We start from the raw sequence: 21,468 nt of genomic DNA, 5'->3' as shown, positions 1-21,468 counted from the left end.
TCCACAATGTTTAGCTTCTTAAGCTTGTATTTTGCTTAAGGAGAAGGGCTCATTGAATATGATCCAAAAGTAATATAAAGGATCATGTAGTGCAGTGAGAAGAGAACTATTCTAGTCACCAAAGGACAGAATTTATTTCTAATTTTGTTACTTATTTTATTAATAAAAGGGAAGGGGCACTATTTTCTTATGTGCAACACACACACCCAAGTGCCTGACACCTAGTCTGTTAAATATTTGCATTGCTTTAAAGACAGTATGTCTATACATGAGGAAGTAGTCATCTTCTATGAGAAGTTAACAGGTTTTAAGTTTATATCAGTTTTACATATTCAGTAACCTCCATCTTTTCTTATTTCTAGTGCTACCTTCTATCTGAAATATCTCCCATTTATTTTTGCTTGCTCATGTCATCATGACTCTTCAAGGCTCTGCAAAGATGTATCTCACTCCCTTGTAATTCAATTTCCTTCCTATATTTACTGCCTCAAAACAAGAATATATCTAGCTTATCTTTATAAATCCCGTAGGAATGTAAAGCATAGAATTTTGCATATTATAAATATCATCCCATAAACATTTGTTGACTTGAAGTGAATGAAAGTTAGATTAATATGAATTTTTCTGAAGATATTTTTGCATTTGGAAATAAATTATTTAGTGTTCATTATATGCTTTTCAAAGAGCAATAGGGGAATTACTTTGCTGGGAAAAATATTTTTTGCTTTTTTAAATTTCTTATTTATTTATTTATTTTTCTAAAACCTTTGGGTGAATGGCTACTCTCTATATTTAAGAAGAAGGCTATAGAGATTTAATCATTACACCCCCAAAGATTTCCAAACTTCTAGATCAAATATTCTTTTCAACTTAGTCATCTATTGCCAACTCAAGGGGGCTTTAGCAGAAGGATACTAAAAACTTAAAGTTGTTATTTTTCCCATGATATTTTGATAACATAGTGACTTAATGTATTCTTTCTTCTAGACTACAATCTCTCAGTGTTCAAAATATTAAATAAATTAACCTTGGTTAGAATCTTATGATTCGAGGCCTCTAGCGGTTTATTACTTGTATTGTTAGAGTTTGGGTGCTATGTTAATAGAGGGATTTATTTTCCTCATTTAATGAAGTCTGTTTTATTTTAAATGATTTCTCAAGGACATAATTTTAACTCATGGGATTGGTAGGCAATTCACTTTTCTATGAGTAATTTCTAAATTGCTTTTTAAAATTTATTATATGCAGGGAGAAATGGTTTGAAAACTTTGTAATAAATTTAATATATGCCAAAAGTATACTCTTGTGAGAGCAGATATGTCTGTTTTGTGGCTACGATAGCAGTTCATTTTAAATCTTCATAAATTTGTAGGCATTATATCAGCTTCTATTATAATGACATAAAAATAGTGATGAAAAGACCTAAAAAACCAGAGTATTAAATAAGAAGGCTGAATCTAGAAAAATGTACTCATATAAATAACTAGGAAGTATAATATCTTGTTTTGTAATTTTTATTATTGTTATTCATGGGCAGTATAAGAACATTGACATTGCTATGTCCCTTCCAATCTAGTTAACAGATTAGACAACTACAGTAGATTTATTATGACCTGTTCTTTTCTACGGTTATGCAGGAAATTGAGAACACTCTATAACAAGGCACCTTCCTTCATGCCAGAGTCTAACAGATACACAATGTGCCCCAGTTGTTGATACATACTAAGTGGATATTTAAGAAGGTGACTATGTTGTGACTTCCTGTTTCAGCCTGGAATTGGACAAAAATAGCCTAGGAACAAGGTAAGTCAAAATATTAGGGTGCCAGGGCATTATCTGTAATCCTATTTTCATCTTGATTCTCTCATTTGGGAAACAAGTGACTTTCATTCATACTAAATAATGGCCATGTTGAGCAACAATTACCTACCTCTGTACCTATAGTGGAAGTAAAATATTTCCATTCACATGGGCATTTATTGAAACAGACAAGACTAACAATGTTTGAGAAACAGATTGGTTCTACACATGCCAAACATTTGCTGCTACCTCATTAGGCTGATATCTCACTGCTAAAGGCCAAGTAAATATCATCTAAGGCCATGCATTTTGAAAATTTAGTTTTTTCGTTTTGTTTCAGAATCATTTAAAGTAACTGGAAATAACAGGGACCCAAAACAGATGCCAAAGTCCTTGCTAGAATTTAAATCTTATAGGAAATTTTCTATAAAAACTTCGAAGAGATGTGTGCAATATTTGTAGTCTTTATTTTCTTATGCATGATAAAATAACTCTTGTAGTTGTTTAGTTCTAAAAACTGAATTATCAGTTTCTACTTATGTTAATGTTTTTATGTGAAACCATGCTTTTTTGTGTATACTGATCCTTTCTGGCTGTTTTTAGGGTCACATGTGCAATTCAATAAATGAATGACCCCGTATCCTCAATGTCCCTCCAAAAAAAGAAAAAATCCAAGAGCATTTACCTTACCTCCTGTGTTTTGCAGATTTTCAATGGTTCTTGAGAGCTATTACTGGAGCAAATGAGAGATTAAAATTAAAATATTAATAATCACAATATGTCAATATATTCAACTTTGAAAATATAGGCTGTATAATAAGAATGCACAGAATGATTCACCTTGTAGTAAACAAGAAAAGCAACGTGAAATCTTTTGAGACTATATTAATGATGTTCCATAACATTGAGTATCTTAGCCTGTTCATTCATAGATTCAAGTAACTCAAATACTCAAATATATAGAATATACATATAGGCAAGTTTGAGTCTATTTATAGTCATTTGGCACAAACATAAACAGGGTATATTAGTTTTTGTATGTGTAGCCTTATTCAAGTTACATAAACAAATAAAACGACCTAAAAATTCATAAAGGTACTTTAGATATGATAAATATATTTCTAATATTTTAATAAAATTGAGGAAATGTCTTTAAAGATTGTGTAATCCAAATAGATGATCTTAGAAAACATAATTCCAGACCAATGAAAAAATAGATCTCAGTTGAATAGATGCAGTTTTCTGTGTGATAACAGTTTTTACAGTAGCAAAACTTTGTAAAGATTGGCCAGTTATGGGATGCCTGGGTGGCTCAATGGTTGAGCATCTGCTTTCAGTCCAGGGCATGATCCTTGGGGACCCCAGATCCAGTCCCACATCGGGATCTCTACATGGAGCCTGCTTCTCCCCCTGCCTATGTCTCTGCCTCTCTCTGTGTCTCTCATGAATAAATAAATAAAATCTTTAAAAAAAGATTGACCAGTTAGGATGTGGAAGCCAGTACTAAATATTTTATGTAAGTTACCTCATTACACCATTATTACATATTATGTGGATTTCTACATGGCAAAAGCAATCCTTTTAGAGGTCACAAAGTGTGTCCAAGGAAATATAGAATGGGTCTGCTGTTACCTTGATCCCAAAACCAGACAAAGACTCCACCAAAAAGGAGAATTACAAACCAATAACCCTAATGAACATGGATGCAAAAATTCTCACCAAGATACTAAACAATAGGATCCAATAGTACATTAAGATAATTATTCACCACCTAGGGATTTATCCCCAGGATGCAAGGCTGGTTTGATATTTGTAAAACAATCAACGTGATAGATCACATCAATAAAAGACAAGAACCGTATGGTCCTCTCAATAAATGCAGGGAAAGCATGTGACAAAATACAGCATTCATTCCTGATCAAAAGTCTTCAGAGTGTAGGGATAGAGGGAACATTTCTCAATATCTAAAAGTCATCTATGAAAAGCCCACAGCAAATACCATTCTCAATGGGGAAATACTGAGAGCCTTTCCCCTAATATCAGGAACACGACAGGGATGTCCACTCTCACCACTGCTATTCAACATAGTACGAGAAGTCCTAGCCTCAGCAATCAGACAACAAAAATAAATAAAAGGCATTCAAATTGGCAAAGAGGAAGTCAAACCCTCCCTCTTCACAGATGACATGATACTTTTCATAGAAAACCCGAAAGACTCCACTCCAAGGTTGGTAGAACTCATACAGCAATTCAGCAATGTGGCAGGATACAAAATCAATGCACAAAAATCAATGCCATTTCTATACACTAACAATGACACTGAAGAAAGAGAAATTAAGGAATCAATCTCCTTTACAATTGCACCCATAACCATAAGATAGAACACTTATGAAAGAAATTGAGGAAGACGTAAAGTATTGAATGTTTTTCAATGTTCATGGATTGGAAGAGTAAATATTGTGAAAATGTCTATGCTGCCCAGGACAATTTACATATTCAATGCAATCCCTATCAAAATACCATGGGCTATCTTCACAGGGTTGGAACAAATAATCTTAAGATATGTATGGAACCAGAAAAGACCCTGAATAGCCAGAGGAATGTTGAAAAAGGAAACCAAAGAAAACCACCACAATGCCAGACTTCAAGCTATATCACAAAGTTCTAATCATCAAGACAGTATGGTACTGGCAAAAAAAACTGACACATAGATTAAGGGGACAGAAGAGAGAACCCAGAAATGGGCCTTCAACTCTATGGACAACTAATCTTTGACAAAGTTGGAAAGAATATCCAATGAATATGAAGAAAGTCTCTTCAACAAATGGTGTTGAGAAAATTGTTCAGCCACATGTAGAATAATGAGACTATACCATTCTCTTACACCACACACAAAAATAAACTCAAAATAGTTGAAAGATCTATATATGAGACAAGAATCCATCAAAATCCTAGAGGAGAACACAAGCAATACCCTTTTTGAACTTGGCCACAGCAACTTCTTGCAAGATACTATGAAGGCAAAGGAAACAAAAGCAAAAATGAACTATTGGGACTTCATCAAGATAAAAAGCTTCTGCACAGTGAAGGAAATGGTCAACAAAACTAAAAGACAGTCTACAGAATGGGAGAAGATATTTGCAAATGACATATCAGATAAAGGGCTAGTATCCAAGATCTTTAAAGAACTTATTAAAGTCAATACCCAAGAAACAAAAATCCAGTCATGAAATGGGCAGAAGACATGAACAGACATTTCTCCAAAGAAGACATAGACATGGCCAACAAGCACATGAGAAAATGTTCCGCATCACTGCCATCAGGGAAATACAAATCAAAACCACAATGAGATACCACCTCACACCAGTGAGAATAGCTAAAATTAACAAGACAGGAAACAATAAATGTTGGAGAGGATGTGGAGAAAGGGGAACCCTCCTGCACTGTTGGTGGGAATGTGAACTGGTGGAGCCACTCTGGAAAACTGTGTGGAGGGTCCTCAAGAAGTTAAAAATAGTGCTACCCTACAACCCAGCAATTGCACTACTGGGGATTTACCCCAAAGATATAGATGTAGTGAAATGATGGGACACCTACACCCCCAATGTTCATAGCAGCAATGTCCACGATAGCTGAACTGTGGAAGGAGCCTCAATGTGCTTCAACAAATTAATCAATAAAGAAGATGTAGTCTATATACACAAAGGACTATTACTCAGCCATCAGAAAGGATGAATACCCACCATTTGCTTGGGCATGGATGGAACTGGAGAGTATTTATTATGCTGAGTGAAATAAGTCAATTGGAGAAAGACAATCATCATATAGTTTCACTCCCATATGGAAAATAAGATATAGTGAAAGGGACTATAAGGGAAAGGAGGGAAACTGAGTGGGGAAAAATTAGAGAGGAAGACAAACCATGAGAGACTCCTAACTGGGAAACAAAGGGTTGCAGAAGGGGAGGTGGGTGGGGGGATGGAGTGACCGGTGACGGGCACTGAGCAGGGCACTTGATGGGATGAGCACTGGGTGTTATACTGTATGTTGGCAAATTGAATTTAAATAAAACATTAAAAAAAAAAAAGAAAAAGAATGGGTCTGCTGACTAGGTTGGCTGGTGGAAAACCACCAGGTTTGTTATGCTATACTAGTTTTTATTTTCTTGCATGATTCCCCAATGATATATTGATTTCAAAACAATGTAAAATACAGAAAAAATACCTAATAACTGGGTTGATATTTTGTCACCACAACTAAACAAAAAAACCAAAAATGTAAAATTCTTTTATCTTGAAATGTGATAGATTCTATTCTGAATCAGAATAGGAAGCATTTTTTTTTTTTGCTACTGCTATATCACATGACCCAACATACTGTAGACATTAATATATATTTGTTTATTTGTTTAATAGATGATTAAGTATCCACATGAAACAAGATACAGAGAAACTGAGAAAGAATAAGAGAGGAGGAGGAGAGAGAGAGAGAAAGAGAGAGAGAGACAGGAGGTAGGGGAAATTAGGTTAACATGGGAGGTTTAAAATATAACCAGAGGAGTAATTTGCAAGTTGTTCAAAGATAAACCAATTGAGTTCAACGAATTAGAATTCACTCATCCATTTAATACATTATTATGCTTCTGTAGTTTCCAACACTGTGTGAGGCAAGAGAAATTCAAAAGTGAGCAAAATTAAAAAGAAAAAAAAAAGCCCTTTTGTCTCAGGGAAAAAAGTAAATGAGTAACAATGATCAACCATAAAGTGTGATGAGTGATAGAAATGAGAATGTACAAAATTCGAAGAGAAAGCAACCACTCTAGTCTCTTTGGGAAACAGATAAGATTTGCATAAGCAGTCAAATTTAAGACTAAACTTAAATATTGAAAAGAGTGAACTTTTAAGCACTTTTATGAAAGAATAAGGGAATTGCTTTAAAAAATCTGTTTCAGGGCCTTCAAGTATAATTTTTAAAAATAGAAAAAGGTTGTGGATGGGTCTATAGTAGTTTTCTGTTAGCATTATTTAATTTGAATGTCCATGTAAGATTCAAAGGGAGTCGAGGAAAAATAAAATCAATTATGATTGTGCTACTATTTAGTTAATTTCTAGATCCTCCCCTATTTCTTTCTCCGTTTTTCCCACACAAACACACACAATGGTTCTAATCTGTTTTGTAATTGATTGAACTCACTCTCTGACCTCACAGTATAAAGCATGTTGTACTACACAGACAAATTATATTTAGGGAAATTCACTGTCTCCAGCTGTGAAGCTGATTAATGTTACAGTATGCAGATAACATCTCTATTTGTAGTGGCATTTATTATCTCAAAGCAAGATGAAAAAATACTTTTAAGAAACTTATGAAAAAAGACATTTTTGATAATCTCAAAATAAGGAAGTGTGCCACATAGCAAAATATGTGAAAATTCAGTACTTAATATGCGAAAAATCACCTGACTTTGGCATAGCAGCAACCATGTTAAATTACTTAGAAACATTTGTCTATGAAATAACAGATTATCTTCATGGTTAACAAGAACTCCAAATTCATTATTCTACATGGGCATTTTCTGATTTTTCACATTGTGTGAATGCTCTTTTGAATCCTCATAGCAGTTATCGTATAGTTGATCCTTGAACAACATGGAAGTTAGGGCCACTACTCCTTCCTTCTGCCAAGTTGAAAATTCACGAATAACTTTGACTCCCTAAAAATGTAACTACTAATATCCAACTATAGACTGGAAGCCTTACCAAAAACATAGTCAATTAACACGTATTTTGTAAGTTAAATATATACTGCATTCTTATAATCAAGTAGGCTAAAAAAGGGAAAGTTGATTAAAATCAAAAAGAGGAGAATATACACTTACAATACAGTACTGTATTCATTTTTTAAAAATCTGCATATAGGGGATCCCTGGATGGCTCAGCGGTTTAATGCCCGCCTTCAGCCCAGGGCGTGATCCTGGAGTCTGGGGATCAAGTCCCACATCGGGCTCCCTGCATGGAGCCTGCTTCTCTCTTTGGCTATGTCTCTGTCTCTTTCTCTGTGTGTCTCTCATGAATAAATAAAAAAAAATCTTAAAAAAAAAATCTACATATAAGTAGACCCATGCAGTTCAAGCCTGTGTGGTTCAAGGGTCAATTGTAGGTTTTCTTGACATTTTTTTTTATCCTTTTCATCCCAATAGTCATTGATGTTTGAAGGCAAATACTGCTTTACATAGCTCTACATCTGCTATAGTGTTTAGTTCCAGTGACTGCTAGATGAACCAATATAATTGTAATGAATTTTTATTCTACTCTTTAAAAATTCTATGCTATTTATGTAGATTTTGCAATCCTTGAAAATTACAAAACACATAAGGAGCCTGATTCCTCCAAAATATTTTTCATCAAAATGACACAAGAAGTTAAAACTATCTGTCACATATAAATCCAATACTTATGTAAATATACTCAAACAGGGAAATGATAGATAAGTGCATATAACAAGAAACACAATGTCCCGTTCTACTGTGGTTAATCTCTCTTGCCAGGATGACTTGTTATAATCTTTCAAAAAGACAAGTCAAAAGCCCATAAAACCAAATTCTGAGAAACTTACCTATAAAATGTCTCAGATGTTAAGTCTTTTTTTTTTTTTTTTAAGATTTATTTATTTGAAAGAGACAGAGACAGAGAGTGATAGAGTGTGAGGAGGGAGGGGAAAGAGAGGAAGAGAGAGAATCTCAAGTAGGTCCCTCCCACCCCTCACCCCCCACCCCTCTCCATTGAGCATGGAGCCCTGTGAGGGGCTTGATCTCAGAACCTTGAGATCATGAACTGAGCAGAAATCAGGAGTAGGATACTTAACTGACTGAGCACTCAGGCACCCCAAATGTTAATCCTTATTTCTAAAATGTACTCAAATCAATTACCTGATGAAACAAAGGAAACTAGGCAAGTAAATGTGAGCTTTTCAGGTACAGAAATCAAGTCGCAGAGAAGCTTAAACATTGTTATAATTCACTTTTAAGATAATACTAGAGCACTCAGGGGGCTTCCAATACTTCCTATGGAATTCTCCTTTGAGACATTTTAAGGCAATTACCACTTGTTTGTCTTACACTAGTTTGGTGGTTCCATAAACTTTTTTTCTGTTTTTTGTTTTGTTTTGTTTTTTTGTTTTTTTTGTTGTTGTTGTTGTTGTTGTTTTTTTTTTTTTTTTTTGGCTGGGGATTCATTTAAATTACACAGCTGCTAACTGACAGTGGCAGGAAGAGCCAGAGCACCTCTGATTTGCCTGGGGTTGTACACCCACACAGACTTCGAGACTACTTCCAACACTCTAATTGGGGGAAATAATTTTCATGACATCATTTTGTTGAGGAAAAATGTGGAAAGGTAAGATAAAAACATGACAATAATGTCTACAACAAAAATTATTCCAAATCATAGTTACATACAAATTAAGAGATTCCTGTGTTTGGCCAAAGGACATAGAAGGTGATTCCAGAAAAATATATTTTTGTTATATATTGGCCTATCACTCCAATTAGGAAACTTTGGTTGAATGGAGTATTATTTTATAGCTTAAGGTGTCTGTATTTCAAGAATAGAATTGCAAAGGACAAAAACAAGTAGAGCAAGCCTTCATGCTCTGTTTACATAGACATCCAAGGTGTGCCTTGGTGGAGAATACAGATAATTAAACAAACAAACAAAAAAAAAAAAAAAAAAACCCACACACACTAGTGCAAGAAAAGAATATCTTAAAAAGCCTTCCAAGAGAACATATTGAAGAAGTTGGCAAAGAAGACAAAAGCAAGATACATAACCTCAAAATAGACACAGATGCATCGGAGAGTAAAGTTACTGAAGAAAATAGAATAAACTCAAGTTTCCATGAAATATTAATGGACTTTTAAATAAAATGGTAGTTAAAGTAAATATAAATCTCCAATCCTGGAGAGTCATCGAAAGAAATGGGTAAGGAAGAAGAAAGCAAAAACAATCCTTGCTTTTGAAAGAACCCAAGATGTATTGTATGGAAATGTTGAATTACCCAATTCTACACCTAAAACTAGTATTATGTTGTTAACTAATTGGAATTTAAATAAAAGTTTGAAAAATAAAAATAAAAAAAAAACTAAGATAAAATATTTGTCCCAATTATAATTTTAGGAAGAAAAAATAAAAGATTAAACTACAGCTACAAAGAAATGTTATTTTTGGAAAAGATTCTGATTTGTGATTTCAAAAAGAAAAAAAAAATACCCTTGCTTCAGGTTCAAGAATCTAGTCACACTTGTCTTTGATTTAGGTAGAAAACCCAAGCTCCTATGACATCATATTCTCATGTGACAATTAATATAGGCTAACTGAATTGTTCCAAGGTGAGAAATAGTGGAGATGGAATGATGGGGCAGGGACGTGTACCACTGGAATCTAGAACCAGGGCCCTGGGGACACTAAATGCACCATAGTGAGGAGGGCACAAGTGTGCTTAAAGAATGATCCCCATCAGATGCCAACAGCGTTTCTGAAAAACAAAACAAAACAAAACAAAAACATGGAGCTAAATGATCTTTCAAATCCTGAACACATGTTCTGTCTCCCTTTCTGATATTTCCCACTTATTTTTTCTCCTTTCCCCTTTATTCCCTTTCACTACTTTTTATATTCCCCAAATGAATGAGACCATATAATGTTTGCCAAAACATGAAAGACTCCTAACTCTGGGAAACGAACTAGGGGTGGTGGAAGGGGAGGTGGGCGGGGGGTGGGGGTGACTGGGTGGCGGACACTGAGGGGGGCACTTGGCGGGATGAGCACTGGGTGTTATTCTGTATGTTGACAAATTGAACACCAATAAAAAATAAATTTATTAAATTAAAAAAATCCTAAACACATCTAGCATTTGAAGATTCGAAAGGTCTGGGGTATTGCCAAAGGGAAAGGAAAAAAATGGAGCGTGAGGATTTTGCCAGAAATGCTGAGGTAAATATAACTGTCAACAATTTAAGAGCCTAAACCTGAAAGGAAATCCTTTTTTGAGCAGAGGTAAAACTAGGAGCTCACTTTGCATGTGATAGTCAATGATGGTTTGCTAAAATGGCAAGAACTATAAGATCTATACTATCTATCAAGGGAAAATAGAATTGTATGGCCATTAGAAAGCATCCCATCCTCCTTATCATAGAAATGAGAAATCTGAGGCTCAGAAAGTTTTGTGACTTACCCCCAAATACCCCAAAATAATGTCCACTATTAATATCCTTTATTCTTCCTAATAGAATGTTCTTTTTATCTCAGTAATAATATTTTACAGATATGTCATTTAAAAATGCTAATTAAGTGAAAGCTGTGTTCTAGAAACCTGCTAGTAAAAGCTAAAGTGAGAGAAAATCCTTTTATTTTGCCCGCTAATAGATGGACTATGCAGGGATTTAAAAAACTTTTGCATGATTCAGATCTTAGGCATGTGAATGTCTCCTAAGGGGGTTCTGAATGCAGAAAAGCAATTGCAATGGCTCTTTTTAAAATTTTTGTTGCAGATATTTCAGCCCAAACTGGCATTTTAAAGAAGTCTTTGCTCTGTTCAAATCTCGGTTCTTCCACCCAAGCACCGCGTCTCCTACGTATGGACAAGTTGAGGGCATCCCTGAGTTCCTGACTCATTTAGAAGATAAGTGGCGATGCAGAAGGCCTGCACCGTCAGGATCCGCATTATTACCGATTGCCATAATAGTGATTCTGTTCTGCAGTCAGGCAAATATTTAGTTTACATTATAGTGAATACATTGTGGAAACTACTCTGTCTTCTTAAAGAAGCGACAGCAGGATGTGTTATTGGTATTTGCAGTAATCTAATTAGTGAATTTACATACTGACTACCTCTCCAACAACTTCCTCCTGAAAAGGTTTTCTGCATACAAAGTGGCTATACATCTTGAAGATGGAACATAACAGAATAAAACAACCGGGTACCTTTTCCTTTTGTGATTTTGAAAAATCTAAAGACCGTTTCAGGGGGTTCTAAGAATTTTACTCCCAATGTCTACGTGCATCTGAAGCGTATTATTTCCGTGAATGAACTAGAGTAGGTTATATGTAATTATTAAAGGTCACTCACCTCTCACTGTCATTTAAATTGTAAGTATTACATTGACACCTTGAGTTCTTTCTTCAGACGTTAATATAGCTGGACAAACTCAGTTTTAAACTATAGAGTGTTAAATTTTCTTTTCTAGTGACAACCGTCCTTTGGTACAAACTCGAATTACCTGAAATTTGGAGCACTCTTAACTTTCAATTGCCCACCATTAAAAAAAAAAAAAAAAAAAAAAAAAAAAATTTAATGTACAATGATTATTTCATGTGTTCAATACCAATTTGGTGACTTCTTGAAATTTAAGTGAAAAAACAGTTGAAGGTCTTTTTTAATATTCTTTTTTTTTTTTTTTCATGCTATATCTTAGGTACAGGACCTCCATGAAATTGTATGCCTAGCAGCTAAAATAAAACACAAGTGTTACAGTCAGGGAGCCCTGACCTCAAATCCTACTCTGCTACTTAATATCTGGCATTCTTAGGCAAGTCATGTAATGTCTTTGGGTCTCAGCTTCTACTCGTGTAACAAAGGAATACCAGTCCCATGGCGGAGCACTGGGGATGTAGGTGTCTTAATTGTTGTTAACTTGTTAACTTGCAGTGTCACTGCCACCACATTCAAAACCTCCTTTGCATTAGCTCACAGATGCCAAAAATTCTATTTGCCCTAATCTCCTTTTCCATTTAGTTATTGGTTTGTAAAATGGCAGCCTCACCCTGGATTTCAATGGAGAAGAGAAGTTAGAATTCTCTGCAGGTGATGTTGCTCGATGTTTGAGTGGACCTGATATGCACAGATGCTTCCTCATGGGCTCTTTGGAGCTTCAGCATGAGGTCCTCCCTCTTTTGTTTTGTTTTTGTTTGTTTATTTTGGTTTTGGTTTGTTCTTTTGTGAGTACTTCTTTGGCTTTTCTTGCCCTTTCTGGTGTAAGCCCCTAAATCCTATAATAACTTGGATTATAGTATTACATAGAATGACTTCTGTTTCCTGAGTAAAATAGACTGATATATCAGTAACATCATAAGACAAGACATGTCAAATATTTTAAATAAACTGGATAAAATGTAAACATAGTCATATGTTTATTATTGAGGTAAAAATAATGTATCATTTGTTATTCAAAAGTAGTGGTAATGATACAACTTGCCCGATGATATACAAGCTATGAGCAGAAGAGTAAAACCTTGAAATAAATAAGTTTGGCTTTTCATCATCAATGAATAATATACTATCTCAATATCTGGTTTTACCCTAATGCTCCATATTTCATACACTGTGTCTAAAATAACTACCCAGTGAGGCTGCCGTATTAAATATTTCCTTAAATACTTAGCTTGGTGTGTCCTCCTGAATAGACATTAAATAAGAGGACATCTATTAACAATATTACTAAAATTGTTACTTTTAACTTTAAGACTTCTTCTAATAATGACCATAGAAAGTTCTCTGAGGGCAGAGACTTTGCTTTGCTCATTTCTCTACCATGGAGCACCTAACACAGTGCCTGACATAAGCAGAATTGTTCTAGACCTTCCACTATCATTAACAAGAATGAAATATTGCTAGTGAATTGTGTTTAATTGCCTTATTTATAAAACTCAGTTCACAAAATTAAAATAGTCATATTTCATAAAATAGTACTATGAAATAATATTTGTACTGGATTAAGAGAAGATTATTAATAAAACATTGTTTGCATTGCAGGAGACTTTAATTTGCAGAAGCACAGAACAGATTTTTTTTTTTTTTTTTTTTTTTGGTTCTGGTATAAAAAGTATCAGGTTTAAAAGAAAAAAATTAACATTCTCTTCCGATGGTGATATAAAATGATATTTCCAAAGGATATTACTTAAAGAGGACAGATTATATTCATAAAACAAAATTATGTTATTCAAATAATACTTTAGGAGTCAAAATATTAGCATTATGACATTTTAAAAATTTAATATATATGAGTATATTTTAGACATAGAAACACATTATGTTTAGCACTTATGCTATGTTATCACTTATACAATGCTGTAGAGAAATGATTTATGAACTATACAGTTTAGGTAATATAATCATAGCAACCAACATTTTCCCATACTCATTAAATTTTATTAATGAAAAATAAAAATAATTTGGAAAGAAAATTAAATCTTATCTAAAATGGCTACATGTAAAAAAATAAAATAAAAAAAATAAAATAAAATGGCTACATGTGTCTTAGGATAATAGGTGCCTGAAATTATTTTCAGTTAGGAACACAAAAGAGAGTTTGACTTTCAAATATGTTGCCAAAGTTTTCCTCCTTCATATTCAGATTTTGATTCTTTAACAAGTGAACTCAAGATCATACCTCTTTGATTATTTCTGACATTTTATAAGACCAGCTATGCCAAGGGTTGAGAAAATTTACTTAACTAGTACATCATTCATATCTGTATAAAATAGCTGAAATGGACCTGGCTTCTAGAAATCCTTCATCTTTGATAGTATTAATCTGTTTTTTCATAAGGATTTTTTGGTAGTAATCATTCCCTTTTATTTAATACGATATCTCATTTGTTTGTTTTTTAAGTGTGTAAGGGACAAATGGAGATGAAGGTCAAATATATAGGCTATATGTTATATAGTTTATTTAGAAAATCTTCAGGCAGTTTCCATGGCAGCTTGAAACTAAATATGTGATAAAATAAATTATTTAAACTTTAACTTCTTTTTAAAGATATTAGAGTGCATATCTTTCAGAGACAGGAAGGAATTATTAAAGGCTATTTCAACCTGAACGTAGCTTATTAATAAGTATATTTTATATATTTTTTAAAAACTAGGCATACTTAAATTGAAAAGAAAAAATAGCTATATTATACATTGGGGATTTCAGACTTCAATTATAGGAGCTGTCAGGAAGACTATATATTTCATTTGCACCCAATATATTTTAAGTTCCACACTCCCCTGCATCTCTGAGATACCAGATTACCTGTAGTTGTTATATCTTATAACCCACACCTGAGCACTTTAGTCACTATGGTAACTACACCGTCTCTTCCAGTAATGCAAAGTTCTATCCATGACCATATAATCTTGAACAAGGTTCATAAATAATCCATGTAGAAGTGAATCTTGCTATCACATTACTGTCTGGCTAATCTGGTTTGGGCAAATGTATAATTACATTTATGAAATTAGTAGGTTGCCTGCCTTCTCTTCAGTACTGATGTAACAAGTCTTACTGACCACCAGAACTGCAAAATGGAAAGAAAAACAGTGCCTTCCTCTTAGAACTAGATTTACTACTGAAGAAGCTACGCAGTTAGGTGGAAAGGGAGCTGACCTAATAAATCTATCATATGACCTCTATATCCCATGTGGCAGACTCAAGAATTTTAATATTCATTTTTATATATCTCTAATCTTTTTTTTTAATATTTTATTTATTTATCCACAAGACACAGAGAGAAAGAGAGAGAGAGAAAGAGAGAGAGGCAGAGACACAGACACAGGCAGAGGGAGAAGCAGGCTCCACACAGGGAGCCCAACATGGGACTCGATCCTGGGACTCCAGGATCATGCCCTGGGCCAAAGGCAGTGCTAAAACACTGAGCCACCCAGGCTGCCCTATGTCTAATCTTTAAATAAATATATTTATTTATATGCATATTTATTGTCTCTATATTTATTTATATATGGAATAGATTTGTGTCCACAAATGTGCATGTGTGTGTGTGCATTTCTTGGTTTTTGTTTTTGTTTTGTTTTAATTTAATTTTATTTTTTTAAATTGGATTTCAATTTGCCAACATACATATACTTTCAGGGATCATTTCTATAGTTTGTGTGTGCATTTCTCTTTCTGAAATGTAATTTTTTATTTTGTTTACCATGAAAGTAAATAGTACCCTTGCTGATGACTTTTTATTGACCATTAATATTTGGATACACTATGCTATTGCATTTTTCCTTCCAGTTAAAATATAAATATATCAATACTATAAAGTTCAGAATTAGAGACATAGTTTCCTTGTATAATTATATTGTCATGTTTATCATTTACTGCAATCTCCAATGCATTTTATTAATTATTTAATTATTTTAAATATCATATGTAGTAATGTCCATGTTAACTGCACTGTGCTTCAAACAATGTTTTTGAGTTTGGAATATTTCAGAAAATAAAACTGCCATAGGGGCTTCTGGTTAAGTGTGTGCCTTCTGCTCAGGTCATGATCCCTGGGATCGAGCCCCACATTAGACTCAGCAAGTAGTCTGCTTCTCCCTCACCCTCTGCTCCACCCCTCTTGCTTGTGCTCTCCCTGTCTCTTTTTCTCTCTCAAATAAACAAAATCTTAAAAAAAGAAAAGAAAATTGCCATATATTGGTATAAATTGCACATAAATTTTTAAGAATCAGGAAAAGAGAATGACAGCAGAGCACATGAAATTAAATTAAAATTTTAGAGTAAAATCTTTAAAAGCAAAAGAAAGCCAAATTAACATCATGTACAAGAGAAAATAATCTCAATTTAGTTTCTTGCTTGGTATAGTCTAAGTTTCAAAAATATTTTAATACTAGTTATGTCTTATGTCTCTTTCCGTGAAAAATGTACAATTCTTTAAAATTTAACATTATTTTCAAAAGAGATAATTGTCTTCACAAACATAATGTTTGTTCACTTATGCTGATAATGCAGAATGAATTTTAATAGTTATCATATGAAAATTAAATAGATGTTTCAACAGATTCAGTAAAAGAGAGTGTGTTAAAGAGGTTTTTAAGTACTTTAAACCCACTAAAGAAAACACTTGGAACATCTGTTATTTTTAGTATATAATATTTTAAAGTCTTTCAGTCCATATGCCAGGATAGTACTGGTAAAATCAAGTCCTAAGATGACCTTATTTAATAATGGAGCAGGGATAGTGAAATATATATGAATACATCTTTAAAATGCAATTATTTATCAATTCAAACGAACACATACAACAATGATCAAATATGCTTTCAAAAGGCAAGCTCAAAACTTCAATTTCAGATTTATTTTGTAAATACATATTCAAGAAGAAAAAAAGAGTGGTTTTGTAACATATCTATGTCACTATGATATTCTCATTAATAAAAAAATAGAATTTAATTGGCAAGCAGCAAATTATTTTGAGAATAAAGACATTACTGTAAAGAGCTGGATTAATAAACAGACTTTGCCGTAATGATTTACTTTGTAGTCAGAAATTTCATTGGCAGGGTGAAAATGATACAGGTATTAAAATATTCTATAATTATTAAAAAGTACTAAAGTAACGAAAACAGTAGTACCCATGCTTGAAAATCAGTATTTATATCTCACTCATAAAAAGAAGAAAGAAAAGCTAGGAAAAGAAGGTCATTTAAGCCTATCTTAGCCACAGACAGGAAGGGGAGGTTCTGGTTCAGGATCTTAAGGTAGATTATTTTTCTGGGCCTGCCAAAAATTACTAAGCTAAGATTAACCATGCATTTACTACATACTCTTGTTTTTCCTTTGTTTTCTTTCTTTTCTCCTTGTCCTTCTCTCTCTCTCTCTCTCTCTCTTTTTTTTTTTTTTTTTTTTTTTTTTTTTTTTGGTAGCAGACAGCTAGACTTGCTCTGGAACTGTGTTGAGGGTCCAAGATTACAATCTGACTCAATGAATCGCTATGTCTGCCAGGACTCAGAAAAGTTGTAATACGAGTATGATAAAAGAATACAGATTAAAATCAGCAAAAACATGCAGCATTTGTATGAATGACCTCCAAGTAGCTAGGAGCTAGCTACCTAGACTCCAGACCCACAAGAGCAAAACTGGATGTTCACTCTAAATCATGGTGTCAGTATGGACTCGTGGGTGGCTCAGCACTTGAGCACCTTTGGCTCAGGGCATGATCTCAGGGTCTGGGATGGAATCCCGGATGGAATCCCAGATGACCCATGGAATCCCACATGAGGATCCATTAGGGAGCCTGCTTCTCCCTCTGCCTATGTCTCTGCCTCTCTCTGTGTCTTGCATGAAAAAAAATAAATAAAATATTTTTTAAAAAATCATTGTGTTAATATAAACTATATGATCAACTGGTACCATGTGGCTTACTGCCTCAGGCATACAGAAACATGGATTAGGTAAGAATATCCCAGAGTTAATGTCTCAGGTGCTGGCCAAGGGCCAGTCCAAAAGATAGATAGGACTTTCTTGACAATGTGACAAGTTTAAGCTGTCCAGGACTGCTAAATTAACTCTTCCTGACATAATAACTAACATACTTCAAAACTTAGAAACAGGGATCCCTGGGTGGCGCAGCGGTTTGGCGCCTGCCTTTGGCCCAGCGCGTGATCCTGGAGACCCAGGATCGAATCCCACATCAGGCTCCTGGTGCATGGAGCCTGCTTCTCCCTCTGCCTGTGTCTCTGCCTCTCTCTCTCTGTGACTATCATAAATAAACAAAAATTAAAAAAAAAAAAAAAACTTAGAAACACCTTTTTTTTTTACCTCATGGTTGTAGTGGACCAGGAATCCAAGGGCAGATTATCTGATCCTCTGATTCAGAGTCTCTTATAGGAGGCAAAGTGTTGGCCAAAGATGTAGTCATCTCAGGGTCTACTGCAGAAGGACATACTTCCATGCTCACTCATGTGGTTGTGGGGAAGATTCTTTTCACTGTGGGCTCCTGGACTGAGATCTTCAATTCCTGACTGGCTCTTGGCCAGGGGCATCCCTCAGTTCCTTGCCATGTGAGCCTCTCCAACATTGTACCTTGCTTCCATAAAGTGAAAAAGCCCAAAGTCAAGAGAAAGAGCAAGAGAATGCCAGCAAGAGAAAGGGTGCTAGCAACATGGAAATTATAAGCTTTATAACCTAACCTGAAAAGTGGTATCCTATCATTTTTACCATGTTATGTTCATTTGAAGCATGTTAAGGGTCCAGCTCATGTCAAGGGAAGGGAATTACCCAAGGGGACAAATACCAGGAGAGATGGAACATTGGCAACCATTTTTAAACCCCCCTTATATGACGCCTGGGTGGCTCAGTCAGTTGAGCTTCTGCCTTCAGCTTGGGTCATGAACCCGGGGTCCTGGGATCCAGTTCTGCATTGGGCTCCCTCCTCTGTGAGGAGCCTGCTTCTGCCTCTCTCTCTCTCTCTCTCCTGAATAAATAAATAAAATCTAAAAAATAAAAATAAAAACCCTACTTCCTATGATTCTGAACATAAAGAATTTTGACAAAAAATTCAGAATAATGGGTAGAATCATTCTGTGGCTATGGTGGGATAAGACAAAAGCAAAACGACTCAGGAATCATGTCTGAACACAAAGAGAAGGGTATAATACAATCAGAAAAATAACCAGTCATGCCCCTGTCTTGACTAACATGTATCACCAGTATTTCTTTACCTAAGCATAGGGTTACCCATGCTAAACCTAGGTGTGCTTTGTTCCTCTTGCACCCTAAAATTTGTTAAGATGCACAAAAATGAAATTGACCCTATCCCTGAGAGCAAAAATCCAGGACAAATCCTCACTTGTTTAGTCTTCTAGACCAAAACTCTCTAATGATGTCTTCTAAATCCTCCCTCCTGAGATGCCTCCTGGGTCTCCATGGTGTGCCTTCTCTCCTGCTACAGTAAGCTAATAAATCTAATTTTCTTTCACTATAGGTGATTCCATGTCATCATTGGCTGGTGGGCATTGATATTAGGCTTTGCGCTAAGACTGTGCATATATTGTTTTATTTAAATCCCCCAAACTCCATTTGGCATGTGCTATTAATAGCTGTAGCTATGGAATATATATGTGAGGCTTAGAGAACTGAAGTAACTTTCTCTACTGGCAAAGCTAATATTTAAATCCAAGCAGTCTCTCTCTTGCATGAGCTTTAAATCACCCAACACATCATATCACTTTCCTACTACCACTTAACTATGTACTAATCATAATAATGCAATGATATATTTTTATATTTATCTCACCTTTAAACCCTAATACTCTCCCTGAAGTGGGTATACAGCTGTATAGATCTTTCTATTGAATAAATAAAATATTTAGCTGCATATACATATTCTCTTTAAAATCACATGTATATCGATCTAAATTATAATTTCATCCTGGACTTCCATCCTGGACTTCATGTCTAAGTTTCCTTTGTGGCTCTGTTTTTTTTTTCTTTTGGTTAAAGTGAGTAAGTAAATATCTTGCCCTTCTATAATTGACCCCTTACTACCACTTTATGTCTCTGCTTCTAGTTCATGTCAGCTTTCCTCTGCCTGAGTTCCTGGGTGGTTACCTTTCTCACATATCTGATCTCCTGGAATTATGCTCTGTTTTGCTAATTCCAACCTGAGATACCAAACCGTCTTCACAGCTGAAACCTTACACCTTGTTTTTAAACCTGGGTGAAAACAACTTGCAGGGGCTTCCATGGACTCTGTTCATAGGTGATGATAAGTGATGACTATACGCTCGGCTCTCTGGTTGGTGCCGAACTTAACGCTGTGATGCCTGAAGACAATTTTGCTTATCTTTCCAGTCTCCCTAATCTCTTTTTTCCAATGCAGTGAATTCCTTCTACCATGTACCCCAGCCAAAGGACATGATGCACAGAAGTTCCAAAAACATAGAAAGATGATTCTGCATCTACGGTTTTAACAAGAAATAACCTTTTATTTTATTTTTTAAATATTTATTTATTTACTCAAAAGAGACACACAGAGAGAGGCAAAGACATACGTAGAGGGAGAAGCAAGCTCCCCAGAGGAGCCCGATGTGGGACTCGATACCCAAACGTGGGATCACACCCTGAGCCAAATGCTCAACCACTGAGCCACCAGGCATCCCAAGAAATAACCTTTTAGTCCAACTTCTTTTCTTACTCATGCCAATGCCATCTCTCGCTACTACAGTTATGTACTGAGACTGAAGCAACACCTAAAATATGTGATTCCTTTATTGTTAGATGCATCAGTGATGCTCTATTGCATAAAGGTTCCTTTATTCCTAGATCTGTTGTTTACAGCTCTTGCAATGTGTTTTCCATGCTTTTCCAATCTACCAGCCATTCTTCCCACTGCACTCCAAATTGTCTAATAGCTCCCAAATGCATGCCTATGCATATGTGTCCATAGATCCTCAAAACCTGATCAAGTCCTGTCTATGAAGTCTATGAAGTCTCTTTTTTCAGACCTGTCTAGTGACCCTACCTTCTGAGTGTCTAAAATACAACTAACTGGGGGCCTGGGTGGCTCAGTTGGTTAAGCCTCTGCCTTCAGCTCAGGTCATAATCCTGGGGTCCTGGGATCGAGCCCCCACATGGGGCTTCCTGCCTAGCAGGGAGTCTACCTCTGTCCTCACCCGCCCCCCACTTGCACTCTCCCATTCTCTCTCAATAAAATCTTTTAAAAATAATAATAAAATAAAATAATCTAAATCCAATGTGGAACTGTCATTTGTTTCCTGACAAATGAACTGAACTAGATTATAAATCCAGTACATAAAACAAGATTGTGAAGAACCATGAAAATTAAGTTTTTCAACTAGAGGGGAAAAAAGAAAGAAAACAGCTTAAATGACTCA

General features: G+C 35.0%; 1 long non-coding RNA gene across 2 annotated transcripts in view; it reads left to right on the top strand.

Annotated features, from left to right (window-relative positions):
• LOC111091101 overlaps positions 1–12,107 on the top strand; it is an 87,370-nt gene extending 75,263 nt beyond the window's left edge. For both annotated transcript variants that reach the window (XR_005373752.1, XR_005373751.1), the window contains 2 exons: positions 1,638–1,803; positions 11,348–12,107. This is a non-coding gene — a long non-coding RNA (uncharacterized LOC111091101). The remainder of the gene's footprint in view (positions 1–1,637; positions 1,804–11,347) is intronic.
• The last annotated feature ends 9,361 nt before the right edge of the window (positions 12,108–21,468 follow it).

This window comes from Canis lupus, chromosome 19 (assembly GCF_011100685.1).
Source record: "Canis lupus familiaris isolate Mischka breed German Shepherd chromosome 19, alternate assembly UU_Cfam_GSD_1.0, whole genome shotgun sequence".
Classification (NCBI taxonomy): domain Eukaryota; kingdom Metazoa; phylum Chordata; class Mammalia; order Carnivora; family Canidae; genus Canis; species Canis lupus.
The sequence above is the reverse complement of the archived record's forward strand: the minus strand, read 5'-3'. Positions and strand labels throughout refer to the sequence as shown.